Below are 17,365 nucleotides of genomic sequence, written 5' to 3'. Positions count from 1 at the left end.
CTGTACTCAATACTCTGACCAATAAAGGAAAGCATACCAAACGCCTTCTTCACTATCCTATCTACCTGCGACTCCACTTTCAAGGAGCTATGAACCTGCACTCCAAGGTCTCTTTGTTTAGCAACACTCCCTAGGACCTTACCATTAAGTGTATAAGTCCTGCTAAGATTTGCTTTCCCAAAATGCAGCACCTTGCCTTTATCTGAATTAAACTCCATCTGCCACTCCTCAGCCCATTGGCCCATCTGGTCCAGATACTGTTGTAATCTGAGGTAACCCTCTTCGCTGTCCACTACACCTCCAATTTTGGTGTCATCTACAAACTTACTAACTTTACCTTTTATGCTCGCATCCAAATTATTTATTTAAATGACAAAAAGTAGAGGCCCTAGCACTGTATTCCGTGAGATCTAACCTTGCTAATCAGTTTCCCATGGGGAACCTTGTCAAACGCCTTACTGAAGTCCATATATTGTTGTTTTAAAAAGTGTTGTCATGTTGCATGTTATGTGGCAGTTTACAAAGTACCTTTTAGAAGTTAATTTCCACCACTTTAACCACATTACCTACACCCATGCCTTCCAGTACTTTATCAAAAATCTTCAGACTATTAGCACAATTTGTCTTAAGCAAAGTGAGCATGGATTTATTAAACTGGTCTGCATATAGCTAAATTACTATTATTCTATCCAGTATTATTGCTGTTTAAAAGCTTCCCCACCACAAAGATTAACTCCTTTGAGTCAATTCGTGGAACCCATCCTCACCTAGGAATTATTCCAATTATAAGAATATTTTCAGACAACTAAAGTTGTTAATGTTACAATTCATTGAAAAATATATTTCACTGTTTCTGTGAACTTTTTTCTTTTGACCTGTAAATTATTTATAGAAATGGTTTACAAGGGTACCCTTCACATTTTAAAATGTTAGTTTACCTCAAACCACTTATGTTGCAATGATTAATATGTTACTACACTGATTTTGTTGGAGAGTTGTGCACATTTGGAGTGCTGTTTTTGAGATCTACCTGTACAGCTTTCACAAATACAGGTGCGGCCTCTCAAAACTGGCAGTGAAGACCTTACTGGAGTTTGGAGTTTAAGATGCTAATTAGACCATGCCTAAGATACTGAGTGGTTTTGTGTCTCTTAAGAAAGTTTATATTGGAATTAGAGTTGGTTTTGAAGGCTCACTAGGTTGATACCGTGTATGGAGTTCAAATGAGAAGTTGAGTAGGTTGGGTCTCTATTCATTGGAATTTAGAAGAACGAGAGAAAACTTTATTGAAAAATGCAGTCTTCTAGGGTGGTGGCATGTTTGACAGGGTAGGTGTTTAAAGTTGTTTCTTCATCTGGGGGAGACCTTCGGATGAGAAGGCATAATCTCAGAATAAGGGCAGTTAGGCTGGATAAAATATTTTTGTGGGTAGTGAATCTGTGGAATTTATTACCATAGAAACTGGGTAATTAAGTATATTCAAGGCTGAGATAGACCGATTTACAGCCACTAAGGGAATCCAGGCTTGTAAGGAATTAATTGACCCAATTGGATATATTCCTTACCTGGACAGGGCACAAATGCACAATTTTCCAGAATTGCTGGTATGATCTAAACTGTCGGAAAAATTTGTATAATTTTTAATGTTATTTAGTGTTACTTTGGTTTACAGGTTTTTGAATTAGTAACTGGTGGGTTATTCTGGGTGTCTAGAGTTGATTATTAACTTGTATGTATTTATGTAATAAGTGATTTTTTTTTAGAACAATTTTTGAAGCCTGACTGGAAAGTGAATAGATGTTCATTACTAATGGAATTCTGTAAATTGATTTAAACTTAAAGGAAGCTCTCACAGCTGAGAGAGAAATACTGCTAGTTTCACTTCAGACTGAGAGTGGAATTGTTCTGTAAAGTCCTTGGAACAGAAGGGAATGGTATATATTGTGAATCAGATTACCATTGAGTGAAGAATTAATGTCAACCCCAGAATAGAAATGTTGGGATAAAACCCTGAAGAGGTAAGTTAAAGCTGAGCACAATGAGGTTCCAGACAAAAATTCTGAAGAAGGGTCACTGGACCTGAAGCATTAACTCTGCTTTATCTCCACAGTTACTGCCTGACCTGCTGAATATTTCCAGCATTTTCTGATTTTGATTCACATTGAGATTCAGGTGTGTGTTAGCTCCAGAAAAAAGCTGTCATAGTTCAACTCTGAAAGTTGAATTCATAAGGAACTTAAACCGATTAGATTGTTAGGTACATAAACTCTGGTATAACGTATGATACACGTGGTGTTTTGGGAATAGTATGGATACAAAAGTTTTTATCAAGCCAGGTTCCTAATGTGATCTGACTTGTCTGGAAATATTACCTGGAATCACAACACTGGATAGATGACAGTGTAATTCTACTGAAACAGCTCGGTTATAGGATGTAAGTAGTTCTGGAGCTCAAGGAGATGGAGATACTTGCAAATGCTTCAGCTTCTGTCTTTCATAATGTTGTGTTGGCCTCCCTGTCATGAAGGAGGAGAGCATTTGTGGAGCAGTTTCCTCCCACTAACTTGTTTTAATTGTCTACTGCCATTCATGACTGGCTGTGGTCAGACTGCAGAACTTAAATTGGATCCCTTAGTTGTGAGATCACATAGCTTTGTCGCATTCTACGTTTTCTGCTTGGCATAGTTTCACCAAGTTGATGCCTATTATAGGTAAGTTTGATGCCACTGCTGATGTCCCCATGCATTCTTCATTGAATCTGAGTTGGGCTCCTGGCTTGCTGGTGATGGTAGATTAGGACAATTAGTCACAGCATAAGGTTACACTTTGCGGTTGGATATAGTTTTGCTACTGATGGCCCAATGTACTCGGATCCCTTGGCATCATGGTAGCCCACAAACTCACCAACATGCTAAAACAACAGCTAATGTACTTGAAAGACCCTATACAGACAATGAGCAAAACTAACGTCATTTACAAAATACTGTGCAAGGATGTAACAAACACTACATTGGACAAACAGGAAATAACATCACCACAGGATATGACATCACCAACCCAAAGAAACCCAAACATATAAATAGCAAGGAGGAATTTTCAGCATTGCTTCGCATGAGGTCCACTGAAGATGTTACCTAGTAAGGTAACGAAATGTCTGGAAATGAGCCTTTCAACTCAGCAAGCAAACCTACACCCAAAACCTCAACCTGAGCTACAGATTTTCTCAAAACTCGCTAAGATTAAATTGTACTTTCTCTCTAGACATTCATGTAATGTTTAAAGGGTTAAACTTTACTGTCTTTGGATGGGGAATGTGGATGACACACACTTCATTTGGCCGGCCATTTACTATTATCAATCCTGCTATTATAATCCTGCTATTATCAATTTAATCTCTCATTCAGTCTCTTCCATTCAGAAATACTTTCATAACCATCCCCTGAAGCTAGGACATATCACACCTACGTTGTCTTGGGGAATCACTGAGTTAGGAAATTGTTTGCATAATGATTCCACAGGATTGGTGCATTTACATTTACATTATCTCTGAAGATGACCTCATCCTACCATTGTACCTGAAGTAACGTGGTTATTAGGGTAAGGGGGGAGTGGCCAGAGTACCTGTAAGCATTGCCAACTGACCTGTATAAAGGGTATGTGTTTTCTTTTGTTCGGGGCATCTTTTGACTCGATTTTGCACGCCTGTGACGAGGGTCACAGGGGGTCACCTAGCTTGTACAGGCTCGATTAAACTTTAACTGTTTGCAGAAGTTGGTGTGTGTGAATTGTATCTTGTGTGTGAAACTTCAGCAAAAGAACCTAACCGTGTCTTGTGGATACCCAGTCTTCAATTGGTAGATGTGTTGGTGGCGACAATGTTACATATGTTTTTCCCTCTTCCTTGTTCCTTCATGATGTGCAGCATGCTCAGACTAGCAGCAGTTCTTTAAAACTCAATTAACTTAGCCAACAGTGGTGCTGTCAAGACACTGTTGGTGATGGGCATTAAAACCACTCCCCCGCCCCCCCCCAACACTTATCTCCTTATTCTTATTAGTTTTATGGGATGTGAGTGTCGCTGGCTTGTCAGCATTTATTGCCTGTCCATAGTTGCCTGTGGGAAGGTCGTGGTGCATTGCTGTCTTGAACCGCTGCAGTCCACCTGTTGTGGGTTGATCCACAATGCCATTAAAGAGGGAATTCTGGGATTTTGACCCAGCAAAAATGGAGGAAAGGTGATATATTTCCAAGCCAGGATGGTGAATAGCTTTCAGGGGAACTTGGAGGTAGTGATGTTCCCATGTATCTGCTGGCCTTGTCCTTCTCGATGGAAGTGATCGTGGGTTTGGAATCTGCTATCTGAGGATCTTTGGTGAATTTCTGAATTACGTTTGCTAGATAGTACACATTGCTGCTACTGAGCATTGGTCATGGATGCTTGTGGAAACCGTTCCAATCAAGCCAGCTGCTTTGTCCTGGATAGTGTTAAGCTTCTTGAGTGTTGTTGGGGCTGCATTCATCCTGGCATGTGGGGAATATTCCATCACACTTCTGACTTGTGCTTGTAGGTGGAAGACAGGCTTTCAGGAATCAAGAGGTCAATTGCTCACCAATTCTGAGCCTCTGACCTGCTCTTGTAGCCACAATGTTTATGTGGTGAGTCTAGTTGAGTTTCTGATCCATGGTAACTCCCAGGGTGTTGATAGTGGGGTATTCAGTTATGCTAACGTCATTGAATGCCAAGGGGCTATGGTTAGATTGTCTCTTGTTGGTGATGATCATAGCCTGGCAGTTGGGTGGCACGAACGTTACTCACCACTTGTCAATCCAAGCCTGGATATTGTCCAGACTTGATACATTCTTATTATCCTCAATGCTCGTTCCAAATGGTGTTCAACATGGAGGAGAACTTATTCATAAGTTAAGTGAGGTTCTGTAAGTGATAATCTGGAGTTTTACTTCACGATCCTTGAGCTGAATCTATTAGACTTCATGGGGTCTGGAATCAAAGTTGAGTGCTCTATGGGCAACTCCCTCCTGATTTTGATCTACACTGAGGTTTTATGCCTTCTATAGACTGGACAAAGCTCTTGTTCATTTTATGTGCTATTGCTGTGTATCTTTTCTGGTAGTTTTCAAAAGTTATCCATGCACCTTCGCACAACATCTGTGAAGTGTGGCATCTGTATTCCAGTAGTAGTTATTTTGTATTATAATATTAAAAGGTTAAATTGTACTATCTCTCTGGACATTACTATAATGTTAAAGTGTTAAACTGTACTATCTTTCTCCCAAAAAGCTGAATGTTCTGGAAGTGGGTGGGGGCAACATTCTGTCTCACAGCATGCAGGAATGTGGATGACTGTCCATTGTAATTCACATTTGGGCAGCCATTTACTACTATTCTGCTATTATCCAATTAAATTCATTTGGTCCCTTCCATTCAAAAATGCTTTCATAGCCATCGTTTATGTGATCATCCCCTGACACTGAAGTATATCACACCTACATTTTCTTGGGGAATCATTGAGTCAGGAAATCATTTGCATAATGATTCCCCAGGATTAGGGTACTTACATTTATATTATCCCTGAGGATGACCTCATCCTGCCATTGTACCTGGGGTAACGTGGTAGGTGGGGGGAGGAGGAGGAGTGGCCAGAGTACCTGTGAGCATTATCAACTGGCCTGTATAAAGAGGAATGTGTTTCCTTTGTTCGGGTTCTCTCTGACTTGACTTTGCACGTTTAAAATGAGTGTCAAAGGGGGTCACTTGGCTTGTGCAGGTTGTTTGCAGAAGTTGGTGTGTGCAAGTTGCATCTCGTGTGTGAAACCTCGGGAAAAGAAACTAACAATATGCCCTCATTCTGCATCCTCATCTAACAATTATCCACATTTAATTTTTTTTTGCCACTTTGCAGTTCATTGGCTTAACTAACTAAATGCATCAGGTTTTTATCCTAATAGTTATGCACTCTTTGTTTTCTCCCATGTACTGATATATCAGTGAACTCAGCTTTGTTCCTGTCAATTGTCTCTTTTGGAATTGATGGCTAGAATATGGTTTGCTGAACTACACTAAACTGGCATTTCTTTTTGTGCTAATGTAGCTCTGTGTAGACATTCCCATTACTTCCTCTGTGGTAACTGGTAATTGAGTTCTGATGCTCTTTAAGTAATTCCTTTCATCCTCTTTGTCTTTCCTTCAACACATCTGGAGCATTGTCCTGAGTGGAATTAGAGTAATAGTCATTGCGATGTACAGTACAGAAACAGACCCTTCGGTAAACTTGTCCATCTCGTCCAGATATCCCAACCCAATCTAGTCCCACCTGCCAACACCTGGCCCATATCCCTCCAAACCTTTCCTATTCATATACACACCCAGATGCATTTTAAATGTTGCAATTATTCTACCCTCCATCACTTCCTCTGGCATCCCATTCCACACATGCACCACCCTCTCAAATATTTGTGACAATATATAAATAATGTTGAGTAATTTCCTCTTTATTGGTCTGCGAGATTTTCAAATAATTCTAGTAGCATACTTGGCATGACTTTCTTCCCATAAATTGACACTGACATACTTAAGTGTGGGATAAATGTTTAATCTTTCCCCTTATTCATGGTACATTTTATCTGCTAGCGATATTGAACTCTAGTTCTCTTGGTTACCTTGATACTTTTTTTTGATTTGCATTACAAGTTTTAGGAACAATCATATGTACATATCATTTTAGTTTTCTGTGATTTGATTTGCAAAGTTGTGACTGATTTTCATCAACTGCATTTTTGTTCTACAGATCTTGTTCAGAAAATTGGTGCTGGATTATACTTTATGACCATTAATTTTATTAGCTTATTTGTTAGTTAAAATAAACTGTAAACTGGGCAAACTCTAGTGCATCTTGGGGAGGTGATGGCCTGGTGGTATTATCGCTGGATTGTTAATCTCGAGATCTTAAATTTCTGGGGATCTGGGAGGATATTTATTTAGCTTGGATGTGATATTGACCAAGTAGTTTGCTTCAACCTGGATGATGTCTTATTTCTTGAGTGTTGGAGGCAAATGGAGAGTATTCCATCATGTCCTTGACTTCTGCCTTGCAAATGCTAGACAGACTTTGGGGAAGCTGGAGGAGTGTTATACAACTAGGATTTCCTAGTTCTGTCCTCTTCTTGAAACAGCAGTGTTATGATGTATTGAACCATTTGAATTTTTGTGAAGTGATAACCCAAGAAGGTTGATTGTTTCCCTTGCATTTAGCATCTTTTTGTTGTGTTGCTTCTATATTCTTAGTTTGCAATTGTTTGAAATCATTAATTTCCCTCTGCTTTGATTATTTATTTCTCAGCTTCCTCTATTAGTCATTCCCTACCTCTACTCCATTCTGTGCAGCATTCACTTCATAAGTGATTTTTCCTTTCATAAGTTCTGATTGGAGTTATGTTATTTTGAGCTGGTGAAAATCCTGAATTTTGTGTGCCCGTTACATTTACCTGCTTTGGGAGAAATCTTGTAATTTATCATATATTTCAAAATGATTTTTTGTGAATAAAACAGAAGTGGATAATATCGCTCCAATTATAACAAAATGCACTATCTTCCAATGTTATATGAAATATTATACAGGTTGCAGTAAATGTTTTGTCCATTATAGTTTAATTTTAGCAAAATTAGACTGACAAATCCATATCAAGCTGAAATAATTCCTTTCTAAATTTCTAAATCAGTGCTTCCAAATAAACCTGTTGGTGTTGTGATTTTTTAACTTCTGACTTCTATGCCTTTAGAAATGAAGTTACTTAAATTGATCAAATTTGGTTAGACTACACCCAGAGTACTTGCACAGTTGTGCATTTCATTTTACATGAAGTATATTGAAGTAATGGAGAAAAGGCAAAATAAAATTTTTGAACTTCTCAATTAGGAATAAGAGGACAGTTGGCAGAAAATATTGAACTCTGAGAGAATGCAGAGTTGACTTGATAGTTAGCTTTAAATTACAAATATCCGCAATGGCTTTAAAGTAGAGTGGGTATTTCCATTTATGCAGCAGTCCAAGAAATGCCACAAAATATGATCTCTCTACCCCCTTGGCTCATAAGCCTTATTCCTGATGAAGGGCTTATGCCCAAAATGTTGATCCTCCTGCTCCTTGGATGCTGCCTGACCTGCTGTGCTTTTCCAGCACCACCCTCTCGACAAAACATAAGATGGCCACTGACAAGTCTGATAAGATTTGGGGTAAGCATCTCTATCCAAATAATTTGAGTGTGAAACACTCAATCTAATGGATTAGTTGAGACATTGTAGAAGTTAGATTAAATGCATAATATTTGAAAGGGTTACAGACTCTCCTGGTGAATGATCAGTGTAGGAACTGGGGTGGAGGGGCTACCAATTAGATTTCTTTTTTTTAAAAGAGAGTTAGCACAGATATACTGGGCTGAAAGATGACTTGTGACTCCATGATGTATTGATGGACTGAGATTAAAGGGAGATTGTGTGGAATATGGATACCAGCATATCTCAGTTGGGCTTTTTCCATAGAATTTAAATCAATGTAGCTTAATAGTATTTGGGATCCAATTAATGACTACCTTCTATTTGTTCATTAAAAGTTGAACCTGGGTGTCTTGGTCCAGGGATAGGGACACTACCACTGTGCCATAAGAAGGTCCTTTACCTACACTATCAAAAAGACAGGAGCTCTTTTATTTAAATTGCTTAAATTGTCAGTTTAATCATCATTTTTGAGCAGAAAAAAATCCTCAGTCAGATGGGTATATGCTATTATTTGAGTGTTTTGAATGTAGTGCAAGTGATTTTTATGATTAATTGCTACTTATGTATGGCCTTTATATTTACCTCTTTTAGCATGGTTAGAATATAATTAAAATTCTCCTATCTTCACTTCTCTGTTTTACTTTGAATACCTGTCTCATTGTTTCGGATTTGTTTAAAGTACTTTCTTGGAGTGAACTTTGAAAGGCCAGATTTTTTTCCCATTTCTATTTAGCTTAAGAAGGAATTTTTAGATCACCTTTTTGCTTCAGCATTTAGTTGTGATTACAGTCCTGTGTGTGGGACAAGAAATTCTTGTTTATTGACAAATTGCTGTTTCTTCAAAGAACAAAAATATGTGACTTAGAGATAGTAGAGATTGTGCCCATTCCCTTTCAATGAGAAGAAACATAGAGTAGATGTATGTCTTGTGATTATGCTGACTGCATTTGTGGATGATAGAGACATTAAATCTCACAATGAGTGCTAATCAAGGGGCCTAGTCCATCCTGAATGAGTAGATGTTTGAATGTTCTCACTGCTTGGATCCAAGTGAATGGTGGATATCACCGATTTGTGCTGGAGGCAGTGGGGACATGACAGAGCAGCAAGCCTTTGTGTCAGTTGGCTCAGTTCTTTTCTTTCCTAAAGTCGTACACAAGATCCAGTTAACAAATATAATTAAGACTTATATTTGCTAATTAGATTAAGCTCCATAACTAACTTTTAATACATTGTCATATTTTTAGTATAGCACTTTTTCGAGGCAGTGCTTGACTTTTATTCTTTAAAGAAATGAAAGAAAGAAATATAATTGTATTCTGATGGGGTCAAATGTAGAATTAACAGCTGCTAGGCAAACAAAAATGCTAATATCGAATATACAACATGTTGTAGATTGAATTTAAATGAACCATGTCATTAAAATGGGAGCTGATCTTGAGCGTGGTCACAATGGGGATAAAATGATTAGCTGGGCCAAATGAAGAACAGGAAAACTGGCTGTAGTAGTTGATCATGTACTGAGACTTGGCCACTAACAACTCCAAACCTAGAATCTCCAAGTAATGCACAAAGCTCACTTGATTTGAAATATGTAGCATGGCCGCTTCAGTATGATTCCGGATGAAGAGTCAACTGCTTGAGCCTACTCTGCTTTTCTTTGATCACGGTTGATCTGTACCTCAGTTCCATTTACTTAATTTTTCTTCTTCTCATTTGACTTCCTTGCCTAAGAATGTTGCTACCATCTTTGTAAGCATAGAATCATATAACATGGAAGTAGACTATTTGGTTCATTGTGCCTGTGTTGCCTTTATGAAAGCCAGTGTCGTTAGTCTTACTATTTTGCTCTTTCCCCATGGCTTTGTGATTTTTTTTTTCAGTCCACTAGTGAGTATGCAATACCACTTTGAAAATTTATATTGAATCTCCTTGACATTGTCATTTCAGAGCATAACCTGCTGTACGTAGAATTCTCATGTCCCTAGCTATTTCGATCATCTTTAATTTATGATATCCAAGACAAACCCTATAGCCAGTGGAAGTAATTTATCCTTATTTCCTCTGTCAAACCCTAACTATCTGAGAGGCAGAAATATTCCTTATATCAACTCAATGCCTTGATTTAATCATCCCTTGACCTTCTAAACTTAAGAAAAATAAACACCAAGGTTTTGCAGCCTACCCATGCTACTTAACCCATTTATCATCGAGAAATTCCAAAGTTTATGTATCTTTCCTGAGCTGGGTGCCCAAAATTTTATCGTAGTTCTTTGAATACTGTGTGTGCTGTTCCTGTTTCTGGCTCATTTTCTTGTTCGTTGTCTTTGCTCTTGACACTATGAAGAGCTCTTTTTTGGTTAGGTTTCTGACTGTTTACTTTTATTCTATAAAGATGTTTTATTACAGGCAGGTTATTGCTGTTGTTTTGTTCACTTTTTTTTTGAGCATGTTACCAATAAAACGTTTGATCACAGTGATGTAAACTCCAAAAGTATGCATTCCTAAAGTACATATATTTGTTTTCATGTTCCAATGCAAAGAAGATCAATTAACGGTAAATGAAAAATCAGATACGTTGTTCTTGTGAATTGCAAATAGTAAATGTAAGTTGAGAGGACTTTTTACTGCAAATATGATTTTATCTTGTGCATATTTTCATTTAGAAAAAAAATGAAGCATTTACAAAAATAATCACTCCTCTTGGGTTTGGATAAGGATTCAAAAATAAGCAGTCGATAAATTGCAATTGGCATTTCAGTAATACTAGCAGCTGTCATGTTCTGCTTGCCCACTGCTTTAATGTAGCGTTAAGTAAGAAGTCAGATTTTGTGTAAAATGGGGATAGCTCTGTTGACTAATTCCTCTCCTTCAACTGGCACATCAATTCTCATTCCATGGTATATTTGTATCCCAAAAATAAGCAGCATTATTGTGAAATAATATTTGCACCTAGAGAATTGCTATATTGCTAACCCTCCAAAAAAAATACCTTCAATGATTCTTCAGGAAATTATTTGGATGGTCTATTGCTGAAAATCAGAGGGATTAGTGTCACTGATTTAGCAGTTATGTTGGCGGTTTGTTGATTTGGTTGGCTTAACATCAAGGCTATCTTGAGCAACAGTTAATCTTTCCATTGTCAGATTCTTTTGAAGTGGTTAGAAAGCTTGGGCTGCCTTATCTTTTCTTTCTCCTTGTTCAGATAGAGTGAGACGTTTATCACTGCACCTGTACCTGCACAGTGAGACACTAATGTCCTTGTAGTAATCAGAAAGAACAGTTAATCCTTTTAATTTGATTTTAGAGTGTCTGGGCCATACAAGATTGAAATCTAGGTACTGATTCCGAACTTTATATTATTCATGCTTATAATAACTGCATTTATTTCAGTTTGGGAAATAGTGCATGAAATGTCAATGTATCTTCAGCTTAGGCTTAGGTTTTTAAGGCCTACGAAGTTTACCTGGTCCATTCATTGCTTCTTGGTTTCTTGCAGATTTGCATTGTATATTAAGGTATCCTGTTTTAGACCTAGATTTATGTTAGAAATTCAGAATGGGTACAGGAGAACTGGTGTGGGGTGGAGCCAGGGCTCAACACTCAGGTGGCTGCAGGCTATCAGGTGGTATGTTTAAAGAGCCTGCTGGAACTTAGCCGCTGTTGTTGTGCTTTAATATTGCGCTCTCGCCCATCGTCAAACCCATCCATGCCAACTAATGCCATCCACCGACCACCATGAATCTTCATATCTTTCATGCAATCCCATGTTCCTCACCCACCACTTCTGTCTTTATAACTTTTTGCCAACACCAGTATGCACCATGTGTAGATCTCAACAACCTTGCTGAGATTAAATGAAACAACAATCTAAATGCCTAATTACAGCCTTCATGATCATTTAAAAAAGATTCATGAAAGCCCATTCGAAACTTAGCTGTGTTATAACTTCACATCAAAGGCATCTATTCTTTTAATAATCTGTTTGTGGTGTGTTTTGTAGTGATTGTAACAAGGTCAGCCAACTGGACCTCTTGGAATGAGTTCTCTGATTGGGACTGACAGATGCTGGCATTCTAATAACTGACTCAGAAGAAGCAGTACTAAAGTCAAGGATTGTTCATGTGTAAATAAAGAGTGATTTGGTAATGGGGTTCTGGCCTCTCTGGAGTATGAGAGTTGCGGGGTATTCAAAAGCAGGGAACACAGCCAGTCTGAAAGAGCTTGGGAAACACACTTGTGTGCTGGCATTTACATAGCATCACTCAGGATATATCCTGATCAGACTGTAGGTTGGCTCATTGCAAAATGCTCAAACTAAAGCCAAACCTTGGCCAAATTGTTAAAGCTTTCTTCAGGATCCTGGTCAGCAAACTATTGTAGTTGCTGCTGGTAATCAGACCCGAGACAGCATTCTACTCAACTTGACTTAAGTAAAGTGACTTGAATGTCGATAGCCAGGAGGTTATTCAGGACCTACAAAAAAAACTAAAAGAATTGTAGATGTTGGAAATCTGAAACAAAAACAAATTTCTGGAAAATCTCAGCAGTTCTAGCAGCCTGTGGAGAGAAATTTTGAGTCCAATGTTTACATTTTGGATTCGGTGACCCTTTCTTCAGAACGGTTCTGAAAAGTGTCACGGGACCTGAAATGCTAACTGTGATTTCTCTCCACAGATGCTGCCAGACCTGTTGAGAAGTCTGCCTACATCTGGCTTGGAACAGTTAAATTGCTTAGCAACATCCAGATCAGAACCAATCAAAATAAATATCTGGAAAAATGGTCACCGGTTCTAATGGAGGTTGATGTCATTGATCGCAGAACCAGCTTTCACCAAAATTCACTTTGGACTCCAGACTTTAAGTTTACACAACACCTCAGTTAGGTTGAAAATCTACTGGGAAAACTTAACAGATTCAGGGTACAGCTTTGATTCTGTTCTCTTATGAAGAACAGCTGGTTCAGTTATCACTGTTCATAGTAAAAGGCTTGGGCCCAAGCTCAATGAGGTGAAATTGGTTGCGAGCAATTGGCTCAACACTTCTCAGTTAGAAAATGGCTGTCTAAGTGAAGTCTCAATTAAATACTTGGAAGTCTTCCAGGAAGGTCTAGGATTATCAGTAGGGCCAAAGCCAACTTGCTTGTCGATCAGAAAGCAATTGCACGATTCTGCAAGGCACACCAAGTATCACTTTAGATTAGATTAGATTAGATTAGATTACTTACAGTGTGGAAACAGGCCCTTCGGCCCAACAAGTCCACACCGACCCGCCGAAGCGCAACCCACCCATACCCCTACATTTACCCCTTTTAACCTAACACTACGGGCAATTTAGCATGGCCAATTCACCTAACCTGCATATCTACTCTTGCCCGTAAGGAGAAATCAGAAGGTTGTGTGAAGAAACCATCTACGGCCTCGCTAGATACCAAGCTACCGTGGTTCTTATTTAATTATAGGACCACTCCACATGCAACTACAGGGATAGCACCGGCAGAGTTGCCGATTGGGAGAAGACTCTGCACCAGGTTAAGTCTGATCTTCCTGGATCTGGGGAAAGTGTGCAATGGCAAGACATGGCTGCCACTGCTATTTTCTTCTGAGGCCATCTCTCCCTCACCCCACAGCAGTATACAAAACAGCATAATTTTTGAAAGAGGGTAGCCACGTGAGCATTCTGACTATCTTCCTATCCCTTCTGACAGTCACCCCTCTATCTGACTGTACCTGTGGTGTGGCCACTTCTCCGAACCTACTATACAGCACACTCTGTGCCCCTACTTGCTGTAGACGTGGTCTCCTGAGACAGTCAACTGTTTCCTGATCCCCCACATCTGATAGGAAGAGCATACCACTCAACTGACTGCCATCTTTGCTCCTTTAAAAATTAGTAAATGTTAACTTGTCTTAAAGACCCTTGCACACCCTTGCTGCTCACACTCTGTACTAGGAGAACTTGGTGCCTATTTTAAGGCCTACAAGAAGCAGCTCCCGTTTTTCAAAAACAAATCTGACCTTCCCTTACTTAAGGTTTTTTAGATTTAAGCATGCAAAACATTACGATTTATGTTGTTAAATTCTAACATTTGAAAACTGTGCTGATCAAGATCAAAACCAAAACGGCCTCCTCCTAGATTCACTATCAGGCACAGTCCTCTCCTACTCTCTAAGATGGTCCTTCGGCCTTACACAGGCAACAGTCCGGGGAACCCTGCTTCCTGTGATTCCTCTCCCACTGCTGCCAAGACGTTGCCCCTCTGGACCTCTTGATAGCTGCTTGGAACAGACTTGCTGTAGTTGTCGTAATGGGGTGGCGTGGTCGCTCAGGGTTGGGGAAGAAGCTGGTGCAGGTGATCAGTGGTTAGCACTGCTGCCTCACAGCACCAGGGACCCGGGTTCAATTCCAGCCTTGGGCGACCCGTCTGTGTAGAGTTTGTACATTCTCTCCATGTCTGCGTGGGTTTCCTCCCACAATCCAAAGCTGTGCAAGTTAGGTTATTTGGCCATACTAAATTACCCATAGTGTTCAGCGATGTCTAGGTTAGGTGCATTAGTCGGGGTAAATGTGCAGTAGTAGGGTAGGGGAATGGGTTCGGGTGAGTTACTCTTCAAAGGTCAGTGTGGACTTGTTGGGCCAAATGGTCTGTTTTCACACTGTAGGGATTCTACTTGAGAAACAAGCCCATCTCCCCCCCCCCCCCTACACACACACACACACACACACACACGGCCAAAAAAAAGGGTATGGGGATAGCTTTGACAGATAAGGTTAAGAAGAATCCAACGAGTTTCTACTGTACCTTTTAAAGGCAAAAGAGCAACAAAGCTAACGTTCCTGTGTTTTAAGAAAGGCTGTAAAGAAAAATCTGGGAACTATAGACCATTGAGTCTCACGTCAGTTGTTGGAGGGGATTCTGAGACTGAATTTACTTGCATTTGGAGAGGCAAGGACTGAATAGGGATAGTCGGCATAGTTTTGTGTGTCGGAAACTGTGTGTGTCTCAAACTTGATGGACTATTTTGAAGACGTGATCAAGATAATAGATGAAGGTGGATCGCTAGATGTTGTCTACGTGGACTTTAGCAAGGCCTTCAATACGTTTTCGCATGGCAGATGGTTAGTAAAGTTAGATCACATGGGACCCAGGCTTGCTTTCATTGGTCAGAGCATTGAGTATCGGCGTTGGGATATTGTGCTGTGGTTGTACAAGACATTGATGAGGCCATTTTTGGAGTACTGCTTCTAGTTGTGGTCACCATGCTAATAGGAAGAATATTATTAAACTGGAGAGGATGCAGAAAAGATTTACTCTGATGTTACTGGGACTTGAGGGTTGAATTATAAGGAGAAGCTGGATAGGTTGGGACTTTTTTCCCTGGAGTGTAGGAGGTTGAGGGGTGACGTTATAGAAGTTTGTAAACTCATGAGCCTATGTAAGGCAAATAGCAAAATTCTTTTCCCCAGGATAGGGGAGTTCAAAACTAGAGGGCATAGTTTTAAGGTGGGAAAAGAATGATTTAAAAGGGACCTGAGGGGCAACTTTTTCAGATGGTGTGAATATGGAATGAACTGCCAGAAGACATGGTAGATGCAGGTACAGTTATGACATTTAAGGGCCATTTGGACAGATATGTGAATAGGAAAGGTTTAGAGGGATATCGGCCAAACACCGGCAAATGAGACTAGTTTAGTTTGAGGAAACCTAGTCAGCATGAACGATTTGGACCGAAGGGTCTGGTTCTGTGTAGTATGATGCTCTGACTCTTATGACCATAACTCCATCTCTTTCCAACAGCTTTGCTTTTCTGTTTTTTTTTCTGAAGTTGTTTGACTTTCTGTATCAGCTACTGTATCACAGCCCACATTTAAATTGTTCACCTAATTTCCAAGAAACATTTTGTTCCCTGTAAACCCTTTCTTTAAAATATCCTTTTTAATCCAGAAAATATCCAAGCAATTCACTATCTTCCAGTTCTCCACATACTCTTCCGTATCCGCGAGGGTTCCATTCCTAAAAATGATGAGATTCACAAGTTCGAAGCCCATTAAGAGTACAGGTTAAAAATTGCAGATATAAGTTTTGTCCATGGATGTTGAATTTGGTTGTTACATTTTGGCATGATTAGCCAAATTCGCAAGTCATGATCTTGTAGATATAGAGGCTTTGCTGTATAGTCCATAAATTTAGGTATGTACTTTCAACAAAAATACAGTTGTCAATCAGATTATAAGCATGAAATATTCCTGTTGGGATAATCATAGGTTTTGAAAACAGCCAAACTTTAAATTATCAAAAATGATCATCCTTGCAGTCATGTGAACGACCAGCTAATGTAAATCAGATTAGTTTTCCGTTCATGACAACTCTGATTACTTTTTCCTTAATTTTAATGATATGGATTTTTCAATAATTGCAGCTTGGCAGTTCTGTGTACCTTCCCATTATGATTATTTGCATTTCCATAAATTAGTAACTCTTAGTCCACAGGTTAACACTCTTGCTGGAGCAAACATGACCTTGGTTGTACTCAGCACTGAGTTCAGGTGGCCAGCCTCTATGAAGGATACTCTCCCAGGTCTGATCTCTGGAACAAATCCTACCTCTTTTTTTGTAAGATCTGTGGGGTGTCCACAAATATGAAAATCCAGCTCCAAGCCTTGGGTATACAGTTCTCAGATGATATTAAAATTGACACACCATTGTGCTGATGTTTATGGACTTCATGGTGATGCAATGTGCTAGTACTGATGTGGCAAGACTACATTACAAAGGCCTGGATTTTAAAGGTCAGTGGTGCATTAAGGATCTTGGATCACAAGGCAGTCTCCTTGATTGTTATTATTTTGATGATTTGACAACAGTCCTTTTAAAAAAACATTGCTGAATGATGTTTCAGTAAGTCCATTCAGATAGCAGTAGGAATTAGTTTCTTCACACATTTGGCTCCAAATTCTAGGTAGTGAATCACATTGTATTATATCATTTGTTAGCTTATTCATTTTTCTGTTTTGAGGCATATATTAGAACTTTACCAAGATTGAGTGCAAAAAAAGGCATGAGAAGTAAAA

The 17,365-nt window shown here is 39.2% G+C and overlaps 2 protein-coding genes across 4 annotated transcripts in view; one reads left to right on the top strand and one right to left on the bottom strand.

The window, feature by feature from the left end:
- Positions 1–17,365, bottom strand: part of slc25a26 (solute carrier family 25 member 26) — a 298,023-nt gene that overhangs the window by 7,718 nt on the left and 272,940 nt on the right. The gene's annotated exons all lie outside the window — the stretch shown is intronic.
- The window catches only part of lrig1 (leucine-rich repeats and immunoglobulin-like domains 1), a 121,600-nt gene that overhangs the window by 28,835 nt on the left and 75,400 nt on the right, over positions 1–17,365 (top strand). The gene's annotated exons all lie outside the window — the stretch shown is intronic.

The sequence above is a fragment of the Chiloscyllium plagiosum genome, chromosome 18 (genome assembly GCF_004010195.1).
Source record: "Chiloscyllium plagiosum isolate BGI_BamShark_2017 chromosome 18, ASM401019v2, whole genome shotgun sequence".
Classification (NCBI taxonomy): Eukaryota; Metazoa; Chordata; class Chondrichthyes; order Orectolobiformes; family Hemiscylliidae; genus Chiloscyllium; species Chiloscyllium plagiosum.
The sequence above is the reverse complement of the archived record's forward strand: the minus strand, read 5'-3'. Positions and strand labels throughout refer to the sequence as shown.